Source organism: Porites lutea, chromosome 5 (assembly GCF_958299795.1).
Source record: "Porites lutea chromosome 5, jaPorLute2.1, whole genome shotgun sequence".
Classification (NCBI taxonomy): Eukaryota; Metazoa; Cnidaria; class Anthozoa; order Scleractinia; family Poritidae; genus Porites; species Porites lutea.
The window spans coordinates 43,512,366-43,533,012 of NC_133205.1; the positions used below are offsets into that span (position 1 = coordinate 43,512,366).

General features: G+C 43.4%; 2 non-coding genes and 1 pseudogene across 2 annotated transcripts; 1 reads left to right on the forward strand and 2 right to left on the reverse strand.

Moving 5' to 3' along the window:
* Positions 1 to 12,583: 12,583 nt before the first annotated feature.
* Positions 12,584 to 12,670, reverse strand: LOC140939452 (U2 spliceosomal RNA; annotated as a pseudogene).
* A 445-nt stretch (positions 12,671 to 13,115) lies between these two features.
* On the forward strand, positions 13,116 to 13,234 carry LOC140939644 (5S ribosomal RNA). Its single transcript, XR_012165976.1, has one exon. It is a non-coding gene; the product is annotated as a 5S ribosomal RNA (ribosomal RNA).
* Positions 13,235 to 14,121: 887 nt separating this feature from the next.
* On the reverse strand, positions 14,122 to 14,283 carry LOC140939904 (U1 spliceosomal RNA). Its single transcript, XR_012166220.1, has one exon. It is a non-coding gene; the product is annotated as a U1 spliceosomal RNA (small nuclear RNA).
* Between the last annotated feature and the right edge of the window lie 6,364 nt (positions 14,284 to 20,647).

Sequence of the window (20,647 nt, forward strand, 5' to 3'; positions counted from 1 at the left end):
GAGTACTGATAGTACTCCTGGTTGTAAACAAATTTTCCTCGAATAAATCCTGAGAAGCACTGCGGTGGGTTCTGCAGTTCGTGGTATAGGTGGCGAGGATGTTTGTGCGGACTCGTGATTTTCAACAACAGCGAGAGCTACGGTTGTGGCCGTTGATTGAGCAGCTAAATCCGGACAATTTGCTCGTACTTGACCCAGCATATTACAGGAAAACAGCGTTGTTGACCTTGATGAGGGCAATTGCGTCCCAGGTGATCGGCAGAGTTACAATAAGGACAACGTGAAATGCGACCGGAGAAAAACAAAGAAGAATGACGGCCATGTAGTGTAATGAAAGACGGGAGAACCTCTTTGGGAGTACCTTCCCCGTTCAGTTGTGGAACTACCCGAAACTTGCCAGATTTGATTGAAGAAAAGTCACGGAGGAAGATGGGATGAACCTGCTTGAATTGGGCGTATTCCTGTAGCACAGTTTAGGTATCTGTGGGCATCGTGCCCAGAGGTGCAACTGCCACTGTTGCAGTGATCAAGCGCTTGTTGTAAAGAATTTGTGCAATCTCCGCGGCTTTTGCAAGCGGGAGGGTTGAGAACTTTACCGAACAGTATTGAATTGCAGCAACTAAATGACTTGCTGTGACTCCAGCAAATGACATGACGATATTTGAAGCAAAGGGATGAAACCAGGATGAAAAAAACACAAGCAACTTCACTGACTAATGCGATAAAAAACAGCAAAATTCATTCATGTCTGAGGTGAGTGGAATGCCGCCAGACTTAAGGTCTAGAACCAACGCAACAAACAGGGCAGTGCACCAGCACACAAACAGACTGGGGGAATTGAACCCCCGCCCCTACATACACAGTACAGGACAAAAACATCTACAAGACTAACAAATACAGGACAAAAGAACAAGTTAAAAGACACCGGCACCGCCTAAAGACAGGAAATAAAACTAAGAACACACTCACCCGGTAAAAAACCCCAAAGAGGGGAACTAAAGACTAAAATACAACTTAACTCACTCAGCAAAAACAAAACAAACAAAACACACTCACTCAAGCAAGAAGGAAACCCAGTGCAACCAATTAAGGAGACCAAGAAACCAAAGACACACACACTCAAGCAGAAGGAGACCAATTAAGAAGACAAGGAAAAGTGCTTAGAGGCAAAATTTAAAAGCGCCATCCTCAGCAGAACCAACCACACTGCACACACCCCACTGGCGGTGAAAGTAGCGTCGACGCCGAGAAGATTTGAAACGCATGATAAAAAGGACCAAATGAAACTTAGCTCTCGCGTTGGTTTTCACAATAATGGGCAGAGCGCCGGGACAAACATCACGAAAGCGAAAGTCGTTCCGGGCATGCCAAACAAAGTACTGCAGCAAACAGAGGAGATCGATGAAAACACGAGGAACAGCACGAAGCTCAGAGTGAGAGAAACCAAACAGAACATGTCAAGAAGAAAGAGTGGGACACCGAGGAGAAAAACGAAACATAAGGGACATGCCATTAGAACAGTAAGCTAGAAGCGAGAGCACATCCAAAAAACAGATAAGAGGGAGTCTCATTAACAGGGCCACAAAAGCAATGATGGTCATGAGAATACCCAAACGAGATCAAGCGGTCAAGAGAGGCCACATACCGCACCCGGGATAAAGCTAGTGCCTGGATTACAAGAATCAGCAACATCCCCAGGACAATGTAAACGCCAAGGACCTTGATCTTAACTGAAGTCCAATCAAGATCCACTGGAGGGTCAAGACGCCGAGACCACGGGCCCAGCCAGAGACCCTTTGACTTAGACATTTTGAGCTTTGAACCCGAGCCTCTTTCGTACCGATCGTAAGTTCGGAAAATGGCGCAAATAACAGCCTTGACGGACACCACGAGACAAAGAGAAAAAAGAGGATAGGTAACCATAAACATTGACAGCGCCCTGAACATTCGTGTAAAACAAACGAACCCAGTTGACAAAAGAAGCCCCATAACCCATAATGCGAAGAGTAGACAACATAAAACCCCAATCCACGCTATCAAAAGCCTTCTCCTGGTCGAGAGAGAGAATATCAACTGCAGAATCAAATGTCGTAGCATAGGAGACGTCCCGAAGAAAAGCAACATTCTTGCCTATAGAGCGGCCAGGCACCCCACACATTTGATCTTTTGCAACAACCAAGTGTATGACCTTTAACAGCCAGCCGGCAATGGCACGAGCATCAGTCTTAAGGTCGACATTCAGAAGGGAAATCTTAAGCCAATTGCGAGCATCCAAGCGGTCCCCTTCTTAAAGGTCAAATAAAAATACCTCTGCACTGAGAGACAAAGACCCAGAATGATAACGAGTAAATTCTTTTCTCTTGAATCAATAACCTATATAAGAACCATATCACTCCATCATTTACTTGTCTAAAATGACGCCATCGATTCCTTCAAAGTCTTCCATTTGCTCATTAACAATCACATCATCCGCATCATCACGCTCCTAACTGTTAGAAGGTATACTGAAGTAGGTGTCTATGTGCTTGGAACCTCTGAGAGATGATTCTCGTCTTTTTACAGATCGATCATAATGCGCTGTAAACAGTATGGGTGCTTATACTTGAAAATAGTGACAACTATAAAAAGTACATCGCAACCTACCTCTTTCGAAATAGGACACCTTCCCTTGTGTTGTGCGACTAGTGGCAGCAACTCGTAGAATCTTTGAGCAAATTCCACACTTGAATAAATCTTCATTGTGGGCTGTTGAACCTTGCAACACTTTAAGTTCTGAAAGAAAGACAAGCAATTTAGTGTTGCTGAGGGAAATGGGTCGCAAATGTCATGGCCGTGACATATCTTTATCTCCCATAAACATACTGCTTATTTCAAACAAAGTGTAATAAGAGACTTGATGGTGCGTTATCATGATAAGATCATGCTATGTGTGACAAGTTACTCCTTAATTTTGGTGCGTAATTTCAGCATTAATTTGTAATCATGTGAAATTACAAAATTGCTATGACAACCTTTAGCACGAAATTTCTCGATACAATAAACACACCAAACACCCGCGATTATGAGCTTAAGTTGACTAATTTGTCACCCATGGTATTAAAAGTAAAGGCTCGCGACATTATAATTTTGACAAAACGCACGTGAAATTACTAGTCTTACTGATTTCCTAATTTCATTTGTCGACATTTGATTACCCATACTTATTATCTTATACCAAAAGTTCTTATTCGTTCTTCAAGAAATGCGACCGGCCTGTGTATGTCCTGGCACTAATCATAGAGGAGCATTTTTGTGGTTAAGAGCACTCTAATTTAGTTTTTCAATACCTTCATTTAACTGTTGAAACTCGCGTTCCTGTCACTCGTTTCGTTTCAAATTACTGGATACATTTTGCCCACTTTCTTTGAGCCTTTTTGACAAAGACGTGTCTTCCTTGGCCTCCTCACAGCTTTTTCTTTTCTTTTTCTCGCCTTTTGTATTGTTTTTTCTCTCTGTAGGCAGAATTGATGGGTGCTTCTTTTGCTGTAGATCAGCTATTACTACAACTCCATCTTTATTAGCCCAATTGATTTTCTTCTGTACAACGTGAACTGCCATAAAAAAGCTGAGAATGAAATCAAAATATCTGAGATTGGAACTTTAAGCGGTAATTTGTATGAGTACAGTAAAACTTTTAATACGATTTAATACTTTGGTGAACAAAATCGCAGGAAATTAGTCTGTCCACAAACGGTTATTTTTTTGCAAAGAGTTATTTTCTTCGAGTGCGCGGAGGGTGACAGTGGCCGCGAAGCGGGCGCAGAAAAGAATATATTTGTCTTTCCCCATGGCCACCCCCTTACGTTAGCGCGCCTTCAAATCCCCCGCAGTTTCTATTTTGTTTGTGATCTCGATGAACTCTAAACAAAATAGAGGGTGTGTGGACAGACCAGCAGGAAGTAAGCCCAGTGACTTGCTCGGCATACAATCATCAGTGAATTAGTATTTCATTTGAAGGGGTGAAGTGTTTGGTTTCTATAATGTTTTGTTTTTAGCTGCTGTACTGCATGTTTTAATGTATGAATTTACATACGATCAACCGACACCACTAAAATCTGACGTGTACAGTCCCTCCAGGAAAGGTGTTGAGAAGCAAGCACACGCGGTGGTTTGCACTGCTGCCGCAAAGCTACAAAATGTAGTCATACTTAAGGCCACCGTAATTATAACAAATAATTTCAAGAAAAATAAATGTTACATAGTGTATTATGTGAAAACAAGAGCGAAAATATTCTGAAAGCGTAGCTGTACCCAGAAGGTTTTTCCGAACTAACTTGCATGCTTATATTTAAACCACTACATGAAACAAATACACAAGCACTAAGAATACATACTGTTCATTTCACTTCCTGAGTCATCCAGCATACTTGGAAGCTCCAGCTTCCACTGGTCGTCCGTTGTAATGGCGAAGTTATCACTTTTCCCGCCCGGTTTCGGTGCCATCCGATAAAGCTTTATATCGAAATCTCCAAGGCCGTATTTAATTAATTGTTAGTTCCTTCAGACCAAGGAATTGAATAAGGTGCGTTTTGAGAGCATGTACTGTATTTAAGTCATTTATCGGAATACGGTTTCTATATCTTTCGAATGCCATATCCGAATTACTGCGGTAAAAGCTTACAATTGCTTTAATAACACCAGCATTGGCAGCCATCATGTAAGATGGCGCGTGCTCGGGACTGCTCAGCGTGAGTTTGTAAGTTCGAGATCAGAGGTGAAAATTATGACCCTGATGTACATAGGTCATACAGTAAATTATTAACGAAATATGACACTCAAGTGTCCTGCTGCTAACATTTGATATAAAACGTGCATTTGTTTGACGAAAAGAGTAAAACATTGTTATTTACAAAGGGTTTTAAAGGATATTTAGGGCAATAAGATCTTTTGTCAGTTGTCAGTAAAACCCTCTACAACTTTCAGTTGTCAGTTAAATTTTAGCCTATTTGTCAGTTGTCAGTTAAAATTTTGGTCATTTGTCAGTTGTCAGTTAACCCCATCCAAACCCTCTTTTAAAGTAGATAATCTTAGTCTGAATTATACGGAAAAGGAAAAAGAGAACTCTGGCAAATAACAGGATTTAAAGTAAACAAAACATACCAGGTCCATTAAGTTTTCTTTAGATGGTGTTTCTTGTGTTTGTTTGTCCTATTTCGAGAATGATTGCGTTTGCCTAGAGGAGTGTTTTCGTCGGTTTCGTCGGAAAGTTCACTTTCTTTGCCAGTAATGAGTGTAGGTTGGGTAGCGATCCTTGTCGGTGCTGAACTATCGATGTGCTTAGCAGGTTTGCGGCCATTCGGTAAAGGAGGGTTAGGCAGAGGGGTTGCTGAAATATTTTCCATGCTCGGTTCAAACAGTTCGGCGGAATCCTGGAAATTTCATCATCATCTTCAGAGGCGGTAGAGAGTACTTCGTCAGTCAGTTGATGTTCGTCAGGAGTAATAGTAGCGTCGCTTTCCATTTGGTCGAGCTGGTGAGCAGTCGCTGGGCCAACCGAGAACTGAGAAATTTCCAAAGATGGTTCGTTGTTGTCCGTAGGCGAGTCAGTCGAAGGAACAGGCAGTGTGTTGTCTGGTTGATTGTTAGGAAGAATTTCGGTGACGTTGGTCCAAGAAAAAGGACATTTGCGAGCCAGATGACTTGTAGCTTTGCAGATATTACAAGCAATAGGAGCAGGGCAATCGCTAGCCAGATGACCGGTTTTTTCACAGTTAAAACAGATGATTGTATGACAGGCGTTGGCGAAATGCGAAGCTGAGTGACAAAGGCAGCACGTTTTAGGCTGTCCAACATAACGAAACTGAATAAAGGTCTTGCCGAAGCGCATGTAGCTAGGGATGGGCTTTGTCATTCGAACATGATAATGCCGGCTTTCATCCTGAACATTTTCCCATCCAGGGTTGCCAAAAAACCACGTCGGTAGGTGACAACTTCACAATGATCTGCTAATCGTTGAATGATCGCTGAGTCAGGGAGTTCATGTGGCGCGTCGAAGATTTGCACAAAAGTAAGCGGGCAGTCAACGTCTTGAATAGCATAAGGGGCACCATTGACTTTGAAAACTCTAAAACGAATAAAGGGTTCTTTAAGTTCAGCTTTACAAAAAGTTAACAAGATTTCACCGCTAGCTTTATGTTAAATACACGCAACACTTGAGCCATCAAGGCCAGCGTCTTGTAGGGCGGACAAAACATCACACGAAGGAAAACGGATTTGAGGCGAAAAAAAGGCAGTTAGCGGTCGGCCTGGTAAACGGTTCTCATCTTCTGGTCTTACAACTGATTCCCCAACTTCTCCAGCTACGATTTCATTAAAACGAGCAGGTAAAATGGGGCCATCGACCCCGCGAACGACAGCAACTACATCTTCACGCGACTCATCAAAAACAACTCATAAAGCATGTGTTCGTTGCGAGGAACCACCTGGCAATCGCTTACTAATAACAAAGGATTTTTGAGAGGGCAAGCCCTCTAAAAACAAAAAACCACAACTTTTTAAAAACTACAGTCCTAATGGCGTAAGAAACAGATACTTTTTTCTTTTCTTTAAATAATTTATTTACAGATCTCTAGAAAGAAACAGAATTTTTTTTAAATATAAAAACCCACACAGGGGTGTTTTATTGAACAGGCAACTCGACGTATTTACAAGAAGAGGAGTTTCCAAAAAAAGTGGAACTAAGTTAACACTAACTATTTACAAGATTTCCGGGAACTAATGGAAATAAAGCTAAGAGAGGTTAACTGAAATAAACTAGAACGGTTATTGCCAACGAGCCATCCGAGCAAAGACGCTTGGATGGCGAGGCGGCAGCAGAATAGAGCCGCGCAAGACTGGGTTGAGAGGCAGAAAAATACTCAATGGAGCTGAAAAATGTGTAACCTGATGTAATGTAGATTCCCCTGAGACCAAGTGGTCAGTTCTCAACCAATCAAAAGGCAGTACCTATCGCACTGGCTAAAGTTGAATGTGGCATGCTTTTTAAAATACAAAATGTCACACAATTCCGGCCAGGTTTGTGAAGCCACCAGACTGAATCTAAGAACTGACTCTCCTCCGGAACCTCATAAAGTTCTTACATGCATAACACCTTTTCAAGAAAATAATCCTTACAAGAGGAAGGGCCCAAGAAACGGTCAAATGGGGAAAAAAAAGGAATTTTATTCCTAAGCAAAATACGCATGATTCCCTCGTTGGCACTCTATCGATAGGTATACCTAGTATACAAGGCGTTCAACAAAGTAAATGATCACAGGCAAAACATAAGGTGGCTAGACAAAAATTAAGTAGCAGCTAAATAGAGCAAATAACAACGAAAGCAACTATAAACAAGATTTCCGGGAACTAATGGAAATTCACTTAACAGAGGTTCAAGGCGTTTGACAAACTAAATGTTCATAGGCAAAACTAACTTAAGGCGGCTAGAAAAATTAAGGAGCAACTAAATAGAGCAAACTAAAGACTAAAGCAGCTGTATACAAGGCTTGTGGGAACTAATTGAAAGTAAATTAACAGAGGTTCGCTTAAGTAAACTAAAGCGGCTATATACAAATATGTAGAAACAGCTAAACAAAGCGAACTAGAATTAAAAGCGCCTATGTACTTCTCAGTAAACAAAAATATCTAGGAGCAGCTAAATGGACAGTAAGGGAAAAAAAAAAGAGTGAGCATCAGAAATCTTACAGAGAATATTACCAGTAGACCAGAAGTTTTCTTTTGCGTCTTGTTTTGCACGTAAAATACGGCAGATATCTTTCTTAATCAGGTTAATAATTTGGTTAGCATTCAAGACAGAATTTCAAAAAGTTGCAAGGTTCCTAGTTTGCCAAATCTAAAATAATATTGTAGCGATCAAGTAACAGTAGAACGAGAAAGAAGGTGAAGAAGCACGAGACGAGAAAGGAAAGAAAACACAAGAACAGTTAACAGAAAAAGGGAAATTAGAAAGATGAGGCATATAGCATGTAAAATAATTCCACACAGCGTGCACGCGAGGGCAAAAAAGAAAACAATCCTCAATTGTTTCAACTTGGGAACACAGAGCACACTTATCAGATTTAACTTTGTATCCCCAAGTTTTCAGTGCATATCGAACTTTAATTGCGCGGTGAATTATGAGCCAAAGTAAATCAGTTTTCGTATTCTCGATCAACTTAAGACGAGACGCGTGCCAAACCACGGCCCACCACTTAATCGGCCTCTTAAGCGAAGCAGCCCAGAAACCAGAGGAATGCAGAGAGGCACTCGGAATATCTACAAGGAGACTATACAAATTTTTATAAGAAAAATCGTGCGGTAAAGAGCCGTGTTTACTATGCAGGGAAGATAACAGAGATAAACAATTACGATAAAAAGCAGACGGCCCGGAGGACAAAGGAATCAAACGAGAAGAAAAATCAAAAATCTGATCAAGATGAGAAAAGCGATTTCCGAAAAAGTAACGAGCTAGAAAGTACCATTTGCATGTGCCGAATCCCTCTCGATACCCAGAGAGACTCGACAAATGCAAACTTGAACACTTGGTTTAAAGTCAACAATATTCAGACCCCCACGTGCGATGGGGGCCATGCAATGCGCTCGCCTTACAGTTTCGGACTTGGATTTCCAGACGAAAGGCCAAATAGCTCGCTTATATTCGACAGAAACCCATTTGAGGGGGCAGTACTTTGGCAACATGCCAAAATCTGCTAGCCCCGAGGACGTCTAAAATCATGCCTCTGCCTAGAAAATAAAGATCTCTTTGCGACCATAGCCCTAAAGTCTTTTTTAACTTATCTAATTTCGATCACCAGTTTTCTTCATCAACAGTAACTAATCCGTTTGAAAATAAACTCCTAAGATTCTAAGTTTGTTAACCCATTGTAGACGGAAGGGGGAGGCACCATTAGTTCTCCACCTGCCGAGTCACATAGCTTCGGACTTGGCGGTGTTGAGCTCTGTCCCAGACCCCCTCTCATACCTGTTCACAGTCTCTAGAACGTGACAGAGAGATCTCTCGTTTTTCACAAAATTAGTGGCATCGTCTGCGTATTGCGATATCTTAAATTGAAGGCCACCTGTTCCAGGGAGCAGGAAGCCTTCAATCGTGGGGTTTTTGCGAATTTGGTTCGCCAAGACCTCAGAAGTTAGGACATAGAGAAGGGGGTAGAGAGGGCACCCCTGTCTAACCCCCCTCTCTAAGAAAACAGGAGTAGAAAGTTTGCCGTTACAAATGATCCGTGGAAAGACATTAGAATAAAAAATAGAAACCCAGCGACAAAAAGACGGTCCAAAACCAAACTTAGTTAACACTCTCATGAGGAACTCATGATCGACCCTGTCAAAAGCTTTCATCTGATCAAGCATGACTAAAATCCCGGTCTCATCTGTTTTGTTTCACGTCTAGGGTATCACGGATCAAGTGTAAGTTGAAAAAAATTGATCTACCATCTACACTACAAGTTTGATCAGAATGAACTATTGAGGGCATAACTTGTTTCAGACGATCCGTAATCATTTTGGAAGCTAATTTATAATCACAATTAAGAAGCGAGATAGGCTGCCAATTTTAAGCTAAACGTTTATCATCCTTATAAATAAGACGCAAAAGGGCCTCGTGCTGGCTCGTACAAAGAGACCCAACCAGAAAGCAGTCATTTAAAACAGAAAGTGGGGGATCGCACAACAAATCCCAGAAAGCCAAATAAAATTTGATAGGAAGGCCATGAGAACCAAGCGATTTACCAGTCTGAAGGCCTTTCAAAGCGGCAAAAAGCTCATCATTTGTGAATAATCCTTTGCATTGTTCTAGTTCCGCATCAGACAAAGAAAGGTCAAGATCATCTATAATTTCAGTCTGAATTTGCATATTAAGGGAATCCTTAGAGACTAGCACTTTGTAAAAGTCAACCAAAAAAAGCTCAATGTCATTATGCGAGAATTTTTCCTTGCCGGATTCATCGAAAAGGGACTCAAAAATATTATTCTCCGCGCGTTTTACACTCTAGGCGAAAAAAAGAAAACGAGTGGGTTTGTCGCCCTCCTCAATCCATCGCGCTCGCGAGCAGATTTTAGCGCCTTCACACTCGCTGTTAATGACTTCTTCTAAGGCAGACTTAAGTTTGTTTACATCAGAAATCTGGTCGCGATCGCCAGCAAAAACAGCCGATTTAGCTCTAAGTAAACGTTTAGTTCAACAACTGCGTTCGGAAAGAAGTTGTTTACGTTTTCGAGAGGAAAAATTGATACAAGTACGGCGAATCTGAATTTTCAAGTTATCCCACCAATCTGCTAGTGAACTAAACAGAGGAATTTTTTCCTTCTCAGTAGTAATCAAGAGGGTCATAGCATTCATAAAGTCATCATTGGAAGGAAGAGAACAGTTAAATTTCCAAACACTGCTTCCGTGAATAGAAACATTAACCGGGGAAAAAAACAAATCGACAAAGTCGTGATGTGAGAGGGAACAAGGGAAACAATTATTTCCGCGAACTGACTGGAGGAGAGAGGAAGAAATATAAAAACGGTCGAGACAAGAAGCCTGAGAAAAATCCTTATTAGAACAAGTAAAAGAAATCGCCTTCGCATTCTTCTTACGAAAAATATCAACAAGACAGAAATCGGACTTAAGGGCCGACAAGCAGCGCTTGTCGGCGCTAAAGTCCGATTTAATATTCAAGCGATCGAGGTCAGAATCAATACAATTGAAATTGCCACCTAAAATTAAATCACCAGGTGACAGAAAAAAGGCATGTAGACGATCAAAAAATAATCTACGGTCAGACACGGTGTTTGGAGCGCAAAGACAAATGACGTTAAACTTCAAAGAGTTATAATTAACAAGAAGACTTAAAATTCTGCCATCAGTGTCGTGAACATAGCGGATAACCTTCCCGGAAAAATTAGGAGAAATAAAAATAGCTACACCAGCCGATTTACCTATCCCAAAGGACCAAAAACATTGGCCCTTAAAATTCTTCTCAACAAGATCAGCTTAAGTTTTACAGGAGATATGCGTTTCTTGTAGAAGAAAAATATCATAATCAAGATTCTCATTTAACTCGTGAAGAAAAATATCGCGTTTACGGGCACTACCAAGCCCACGAATATTGATGGACAGAATTTTAATGGACCTGAAGGGAAATTATAATAAGTTTAGTGAGACCTACTTTTAGACTTCCAGCGAGAAACCGTGATCCATTCATCATCATCGGAACTGGAATGAGACTCTTCATCACGGTAGCAGTGGGAGGAACGGTCACGAGTAGAGCGGTCACCCTCACAATCACTCCTCTCATCCCTCCTATCATCTCGTTTGTCCTCGTCGGTCATCACGTCGATCAGCTCATCTGTCGTCCCGTCTCTCGTCACACCTGCCTTCTCTTCTGCACTCGTGGTCCTCGTGTTCACGATGACTTGCCTTGCGATCTCTCTCCTCTCTCTTCCTCTGTTCAAGCTCCTCGCATTCCTTTCGTGCGGTCGCGTTCTTCTTTCTTTGCGTGCTTTTTGCGCCTTGCTCGCTCAGCATGTGCTTTTTCATCCGCGCGCTTTTTCTCTTCCTCTGCTTGTTTTGCTACATCAGCTTCTTTTCCTTTTTCTGCTGCTTTGGCGTAGCTTACAGCTGTCACTTCCACCGTAGAAATATTCGAGCTGTATTAAATAGAAGGACAGCGCATAGTTGAGTGTGTTTCCATGAGGCAAACTCTGCAAAGAGACAGTAGCGTACATTCTTCGGATCGATGACCGGGCTTCTCGCAATTAAAGCAATGCTGCGAAGAACAGGTGGCCACTAAATGCTCCTCTGCACCACACTTTCTACAGGTCTTCGGCTGAGAAGGATACCATATTCTCACAAATTCAGCTGCAATAAAAGCTTGGGACGGGATGGGCTTATTGATACTCATTCGAGCCGTAGAACACCATTGAAAATACCCTCCGCAAGCCGGTCGCGTCAGAAAGAGTAAACCTTCCCGTAGTGAGACTGGCGGCCAATAACAACGGAATCCGGCAGCTCAACAGGGAGCTCATACAACTTGACAATAGAAACTCTATTCTCACAGTCCCCGAGGAAAACAGCACAGCCCGCAATCTTGACACTCGGCTCATTAAGGGCAGCATCCTTGGCGACTTTGGAATTGAAACTTACAATCCATGTGTTGTTGCTTGCTTTCCGCTGAATGAAAACGATGTTGTCAATATCAATTCCGGCCTTGTAGAAGCCAACGACAATGTCCTGGCTGGTAACAACCGTGTCAACCGAAAAACACACTGAAAATTCCTTCTCTATACGAGCCTGTTACCCAGCAAACTTCCATGAGTTAAAGGAAACGGTTTGGAATTCGTGTCCAGCATCCTGCAAAGCTTGCATAATATCCGGCAGCTCCGGGGGACATGATCAGAATTATCCGGGGGGGGGGGGAGACTCGTTGAAGGTCTTGAAAACAACTCGGGCATTGCACTGGTACCATCACTGTTGATTTCCTCAATCAATGGCTCTCCCACAAGCGTGGAAGCAGTCGAAAGAGACATCTCGTAGGTCGAGACAGGTGCTCCTCTTTTACCACCTAAGAGATCTAGGGGGGCCTTTTGACAAGATCTAGCCAAAACAGAACAGATACTACACTTGATCTTAGCCAAAAGGCCGAGAGGCGATGCCCCTTTAAGTCCTCCGGACCTAGGGTGGTTGGCTTCTTCCCCATCCTAGATATGGTTGTTGCAATACTGTCGCATCCCATGATGCATCTGGTACTAAGTGAGGACAGGGAGAAATCATTGACTCAGTCTGAGCACAGATACTTGGCCAAGCTCTTCAGGACACTACAGTGTGTGTCCGAGGCCCTAACAGCTCGGCCATTAACCTGTAGGAGGGCAGGGAACACGAAAACGAGGCAGACTGGGACCGCTCACTAGGCCCTAAAGGGTTTTTAAAGCCCCGAAGCTCCGTGTAAGTGGCCCTATAAATTTATTTACAGCTACAAAGGAAGACTTCATAGCCTGTTTTGAAGGTCAGGGTTGCCTGACGAGGGTAATGAAGTAATGCTTCGCTTACATGTTCACCATTCTCGGTATAAGAAGTCAAATTTTCTCTCTTTTCTCTCGCCTACGACCATACCACAGGGAGAACACCGGTTCTCGTCTGATCACTGAAGTTAAGCCCTGTCGGCCAGGGTTAGTTCTTGGATGGGTGACCGCCTGGGAATACCCCGTGTTGTAGGCTTCTTCTTTTCTTTATTTTTCATGGAATTTTTTCGTCATTTTTGCAGTTTTACTGCTTAATGGAATGTATCTCTGCTGTCAGTTCCAAAGTTACGCCGAATTATTCTTCGAAGTAATCAAGTTGTGGGGTCATTTTTTTTCACAATAACATAGCTTGGCCATAGATCGCGCGTTGGTTCGATAGCGCGCGGTAATATTCCATTTTGCTCTGTGACTTCAAATCACGGCTTGTGACATCACTTTTTTCAAATCACAGCTTCCACAAGTCTACCTTCGCTTTTAAGTGCCGAGAAAACGACCGCGAACACCAGAGAAACAAGCGAAAAGGCCAAGAACTACTTGCCCTCTATTGACAACACAAGACCGAGTTTGTTAGCATTTATTATTAACGGTCGACAGTTTAAATTAAATGCCGAAACCAGCGCCGTGCAGTAAAGACAACCGAGAGAAAAGGTGAGTTCAATATCTACAAGCAAACAAGTTCTGGTTCAAAGCAGTGAGAGAAATGTACTCACGGTATAGACGGATGTTTATGATCCTGCTTTCTTGCTTTTCAACTGTGGACCATCCTCGCTCTTGAACATCCCTTGCGACTTTCACTTTACCTTTGAGAGAGTAAAATATTTCAGTCTCTACTCTCTACTGAGCTGCTTTTTAAATAACATGCTAGCTTAGCTAGAAATCAACTTATATTCCAAGATAATTTACCTTCTTTCTTGGTCCCCGGAGACTTCTCCTCTTCTCTTTCCTTTCCGCACTCGCTCTCTCTCCGTGATTTATCGATTGATCACCTGTATGTGAAACACGCACACGTTACTGATCTGAGTCACTGGCACGCGTTTTTGAATAACCTGTGGACCGCGCTAAATACAAGAATTACTACAAAACCAGGGACTAGTGTGAACGCAGGTCCCCACTACCAGAAATTATACGCTCGAGTTACCCACATTTGGGGTAATCGCAAGGGTCAACCCAATGGAAGTGCAATGAGAGGGCCTCACCTTGAGAGGACTGCCTCCTTGATCACAGTGCCTCCTGCCAAGTTTTTTTTGTGTTTACAGTGAATGGTTGGCCCCCAGTAGGGTGGTGCAATGCCGCCAGACTTAAAGTCTAGTACCAGACACAGCAAACCGGGGCAGTACACCAGTACAGAAACTGTCTGGGGGAATCGAACCCCCACCCCTACAAACACAGTACAGGACAAGTCAAATACAAGACAAACGTACAGGACAGCAGAACAAGTAAAAAGACGCGGGCACTACACTAACTAAAAATACCTAAAAACACACTCACTTAAAAAGGCCCCGAAAGGGGAACTAAAACGAGGAAACCATACACACTAGCAAAGAAACGGGACCAGCCCAATGACACACTCACTCAAGCAAAGACTGGGGCCAGTACGACCAGTAAAGGAGACCAGCAGAAGGAGCCACAGTACAACCAACTAAGGCGACCATAGGAACCACAGACACACTCACTCTAACAGCAGATCCAGCAGAAGGCACTATAGTATAACACTCACTCAAGCAAGAACAAATAAGAAGGGGTTAAAAAGGGTTACAACATGATCGAGAGGCCACCCTCACCAATCGATCCCAAGGTACCATTTGCACACCACTGATGCTAGAAGTAAAGTTTGTGTCGAGCAGAGCGGAAACGCTTAAAATAGAGCGGTAAGTAGAAGGCCACCTGGGCCTTTACTTGACCGATAATTATGGCCCCCGGTCGAGTGTCCCGAAAACGAAAGTCGTTCCGAGCTAGCAAGATGAAGTACTTACAGATGTTCAAGAGATAAGCAAAGATCCTCGGAACAGAGAGCAGCCTGTCTGGAGAGAAGCCAAAAAGGACATGACGCAGCGATAAAGATTGGAGCCAGGAGAGAACACTTTGTGCCAGGAGACACTCATAAGACAGATGGTGAGCGGTGTCCAAAGGCGAGGAGCAGAAACAAGCAGGATCTAAGGTGTAGCCAAAAGAGAGGAGGCGATCCACAGTATACAACACTCCATGTGCAATCTTCCAGTTAAGGTCAATAACAGGGCGGTCTAGCGGAAAGAGAAATAGAGTCTTCCAGGTGGTTGGCCAGTAAAGGTCACCAAAAATAGGACGAAACTTAGCAATGCAGTGCGGCGGGGAGAGACTAACAGACAGAAGGTACGAGTAGCAAGATTTAGCAGACGTGCTAATGCCGGCATAGTATGCTCAGATGATGAAGAACCCATAACCGGACAGGAGCGAGAAGCGGAAAAAGAACCATTGACACTACATCAAGAGAGCAGAAGTGACTGATAGAACCAGGGCAAAGCAACAGGACTGAACGCAAAGGGTTGTGAAAAAACATCAAGCACTGAACAGTTGAAACACGAGAAGAACCAAAAAGTAAGGAAGTGAGACCAGTTAGCATGAGAGGAGATAGACCTCCTCACCCACTGAACAAGAAGAGATTAAACCTTCTGTTGCACGTCTACCACCGAGAAACCACCCTGATCAGTGGTTGAACGACAACAGATCTACGTACAAGTTCACGTTTACCACCCCAGAAGAAATGTAAGGCTAGCCTAACCAATTTCAAGGTAACCCAGTCGGGCATGTGGATTAGAGAAGCCACATACCACATTCGGGACAAAGCAAATGCATTAATGACTAAGGCTTTGCCCTTAAAAGACAGAGACCGTTGCCTCCAAGAAGAAAGAACCTTTTCAACTAGTATCGATCCTTGGTTGCCAATTGTCAACCTCGAGGTCACCAGGGCCAACAGAAACGCCCAGCATCTTGATTTTAACCGAGGACCAATCAAGTGGGACTGGAGGATCCAGCCTACCAACCCCACTGCCTAACCAGAGACCTTTTGATTTGTTTTGATTGAGTTTTGCTCCCGAGCCCTTCTCATAAACGGCATATACCTCAAAGATTGCACAAATAGATTCATCGGAAACGACAACGAGAGACATGTCATCTGCATATTGCGAGATGAGCGAAAGAGGAGACGAAAACCCAGGGAGGGTCAGGCCTTCGATACAGGGATTAGCTCTAATGTTAACAGTCCACCTCAGACACAAGCACATACAAGAGTGGGGACAGAGGACAGCCTTGGCGCACCCCCCGTGACAGTGAGAAGAAGGAAGATAGATAGCCATTAACAGACACAGCACTAGAAACGTCAGTATAGAACAAGTCCACCCATTTAACAAAAGATTGGCCAAAGCCTATAGTTAGTAAAGTTGAACGCATGAATCCCCAATCCACACTATCAAAGGCCTTTTCTTGATCAAGGGAAAGGATGGCAATGGGTTGTCCAGAGAAAGAAGCATAGTGGACAACATCCCGCAAAAAAAGCAACATTTTCACCAATGTACCTCCCCGGGACCCCACACGTCTGGTCATCCGCAACAACGAGATGGATGACTTTAAGTAGACGCCCAGCAAGAACCCTAGCAGCCAGCTTGTAATCAACATTAAGAAGGGAGATTGGTCGCCAGTTGCAAGGGTCAAGCCGATCACTCTTCTTAAATGACAGAGAGATGACACCACGACGTTTAGAGGAAGAGAGAAGACCCGCATCGAAACAAGAGTTAAGGACAGTGACAAGATCAGAGCCAAGAACATCCCAAAATTTAACATAAAACTCCACGGGCAGGCAGTCGGACCCGGGGCCCTTGTTTCTGGCCATACCCATGAGAGCCTCTCGACATTCCTCTACACTTAAGTAACCCTCACATAGGTCAGCCTGATCCCGAGAAAGTGCAGCAGACAGATTAGAAAGGAGAGACTGTTGAGCAAAGGAGTCCACAGGGGAAGCAGTGAAAAGATTCGAGTACAAGGCAGAGAAAGAATCACACGGGTCATGCAGGTCAGATACAATACGGCCACTAGGGTTGCGAATAGCAGAGATCCACCTATCAACGGGGCGCTTCTTCTCCAAACGACAAAAGTAAGACAAGGAGGTCTCATCTTCCTTGACCCAACGGGTCCAGGAGCGAACCTGGGCTCCCTTGGCTGCAGCAAGATCAAACTCAGCCAGGCGATTTAGCGTGGAGCGATAAGGCTCATGAGCTGAGACCAAATCCTCATCGAAATGAGCCTTCAAATTAACAGCAAGGCGCACCAAGAGATCTCTAGATGCACGAGTCTCCCAAGCCTGCCGAACACAATAATCTTAAGTAAGCTGCCGAATCTCTCTCTTACCAACCTCCCACCACTTGGCGAGGCTGGAGAAGGAAGTCACTTTAGTACACCAACCATTCCAAAAAGATGTAATTAGCTGAATGTAGCCGTCCTCATGAAGGACAGAGGCGTTCAACTTCCGGAAACCAGGACGAGGCAGAAGGACACCAGGAACAAAGACAGAAACCAGAAGAGCACTGTGGTCAGAAAGGGGACAAGGAACAAGGTGACAAGACGACATAGACGCTACCCAAACATAAGGACAACCAATCAGATCAATACATGAAGAAACGGTGCCGTCCAGCCTGGCCCAAGAGAAGCCTGCCGTGTCGGGGTGAAGATACCGCCAGGCATCAACAAAACAAGAAGACTAAGAGAGCGCTTTCAGAGCAGCAGAACTCTCCCTCTAGGTGTCAGAGGAGTGTGGGGACAGTAGGATCAAGCTCATCAGCAATTTGCCCGAGAAACTCATTCCTTGCAGGGTTGCGATTCGGGGCATATAAAGAGACAACACGAAAAGACTGATCATGATAAGAAATATCACACTACAGGAAACGACCCTCCTCGTCAGCCCAAGACTGGACTAGGGACAAAGGACGGAAGAGGACAATACATCCACAAGATTTAACGGAACCAGGCGAAACAACACTTAGGAAACCAGAAGAAACTACGATGGCTGTGCCGTCCGAAATTCACACTCAGTTACGATTTTTGGGATTTCTGCTGACGTCACCATTTATGAGACTGGTTTGGGGCAGTTTGGACTGGTTGTTTTTGCTAATTAATTGGACAAAACGAAAAGTACTGAAAGATAAGCCGAGGATATATAGTAATGAGTATGATGCCGTGTTTACATTCAAACGTTTACTGCGGTTTAAATTGGCCGAGGTCAAGTTAACTGAACCTAAGTAGATTAGTGCAGTGTTTATACTGGCTCAAATAACCAAAGTTAATCCGTCAACACTGCCAAAAATCGAATTGGCGGGAAATACAAGCTAATGCGCGCAATTTTTAAAACATGGTCAGTATTAACAAGAAAGCGGTGGCTCTGATAGTCATTGCCTTTTTCTTTTTAATTCTTGAGAAGCAAGTAGAAGCGTCTCGATTACGGCAACTGCTGATACTACAACACCTCAAGAAAGTGAGGCGAAAACGGACGATTTTACTCCAACTTATGCAGCGAAATAGCAGGCGAGCGAGACGTGCTTGGTCCTGGCCAAGGAACCAATTCTGGTTCGAAAACCTACTAAACGGGTCTTTTGTCGAAGATTGGTGGAAGGAGAACTTCCGAATTACAAGACGTACCTTTGAGTTTATTATCCGTGTGGCTGGTCCGGAGATGGCGAAGAAAGACACCAGACTGCGGCAATGTATCCCAGTGCACAAGAGAGTAACGGTAGCATTATGGCGGCTAGCAACGGGCGACACATACCGATCTACAGGACTACAATTCGGTATTGGACGGTGCACGGCCATGTTGATAAAACAGGATTTTTGCAATGCTATTGCTAAACGTGCTAAAGAACTAACCAAATTTCCAGAAACCGAACAAGAGGTGCTACAAAGTATTAGATTGTTTACAAACAAGTCTCCATTTCCCCAAGTAGTAGGGCTATTGACAGTTGTCATATTGCTTTGGAGACAGTGCCTGTGGACGAGCGAATTGATTACTTCAACCGAAAGCAAGATTATTCTGTTGTGATTCAAGGTGCTGCTGACGCGTCATTTCGATTTCTCGATATAAGTGCAGGCTATCCTGGTAGCATTCACGATGCGCGTGTTCTTTGTTTAAGCAATCTGCACAGGGAAATTGAACAAGGCAACTGGCTGAACGGGCCTACAAAACAAATTTCTGGTTCCGAAATTAGACCTTTGCTTGTTGGAGACTCAGCATATCCCTTATCTGTTTGGTTAATGAAGCCTTTTAAGCAAACATGTACGTTAAGTGAACGACAACTGTGGTTTAATCGTGCTCTCAGTCAAGCCCATGTTGTTATCGAACAGGCCTACGGAATCTTGAAAGGGCGGTGGAGGTGCCTTTACAAGGCAGTGGAAGAAAAGACAAGTAGAGTGGCCATCACGATCTTGGCATGCTGTGTTCTTCACAATATTTGTATCGATGTGGGAGACCCTAGCCCCATAGACATATTGGGAGATGACGACGATGACATCGATCAAAGTTTAAATGGAGACGTATCGCCAATTGCGTCTGATGTTAGAGACAAAATTATGGACTATTTATCAGCTTAGGAAAATAGACAAAAATAGACCAGGCTCATATTAATTTTTCGCTTACTCGTGTCACTTTCTTTATTTTCGCGAAAAAGTAGCATTGTAGCTCAAGTTTGTACACATGTACATGTAAATATTCGTTAAAGTTTTGAAAGCTAACAAACTTCTCAACTGTTTTGTTTACAAATTATAGACACAGCGATTTTGAGCAATCATTTAAAAATATAAAATGATTGATTAAAGAGTATACGATCGAATACAATTATTCATAATTTTAAAATACCAGATGTTAACATCTCTGGTTTGATTTGTGATCACTAAAAGTTGATCACCATGTATCCAAAAACGTTTTTTTATCCAAAATCTTTTCAACACGACATTCAGCTAATTAATAAATGATTTTGTATTAATGGATCCACTATTTCGTGACAACAGAACACAACAATAAAAATACTAAAAAATACTAAAAAGGGTGTTCATTCGTTTCCTTTACTAACGTCCTTGAGGATGTTTCCGAGCATAGCAAGGGCATCCATGGAAAACTTCTGCTGATCTTTCCTGTATTCTCTCTCGGCTTCAGCCATCCGCTCCATAAAAGCCTCGTCCCTTTCTTGTGAGCGTTCAGGAAATGATATCAAGGTTGGCTCATCTACTCCTGATGATCCGGCTTTTCCCTCCTTTTTTGTGCCTTTTTTTGATGGCCTTTCCGCTGCATCAGCGGCGCGCTTTCTTGGTAGCTTTTTTTCCACATCAGCCTCGCGCGTCTTCGGTACCGGTGTGCTTGCCGAAGGCTTTTTATTTTTGCCTTTACTCTTAAAAAAGAGGGATTCTGCAAAGGCAAGCGACTGGTCGTTATCGGATTCATCTCCATCAGAAGGCACCGTGCACTCGGATGGAGGAGAAACATTCTGGGCAGTCCCTTGCCTTTGTTTTTGTGCAGCTCGGCAGATTTCCTCATCTAGGGCATCTTTCTCGAGGATATCGCCTTCGAGCTCTGACATTTCCGGTGACTCGCTAT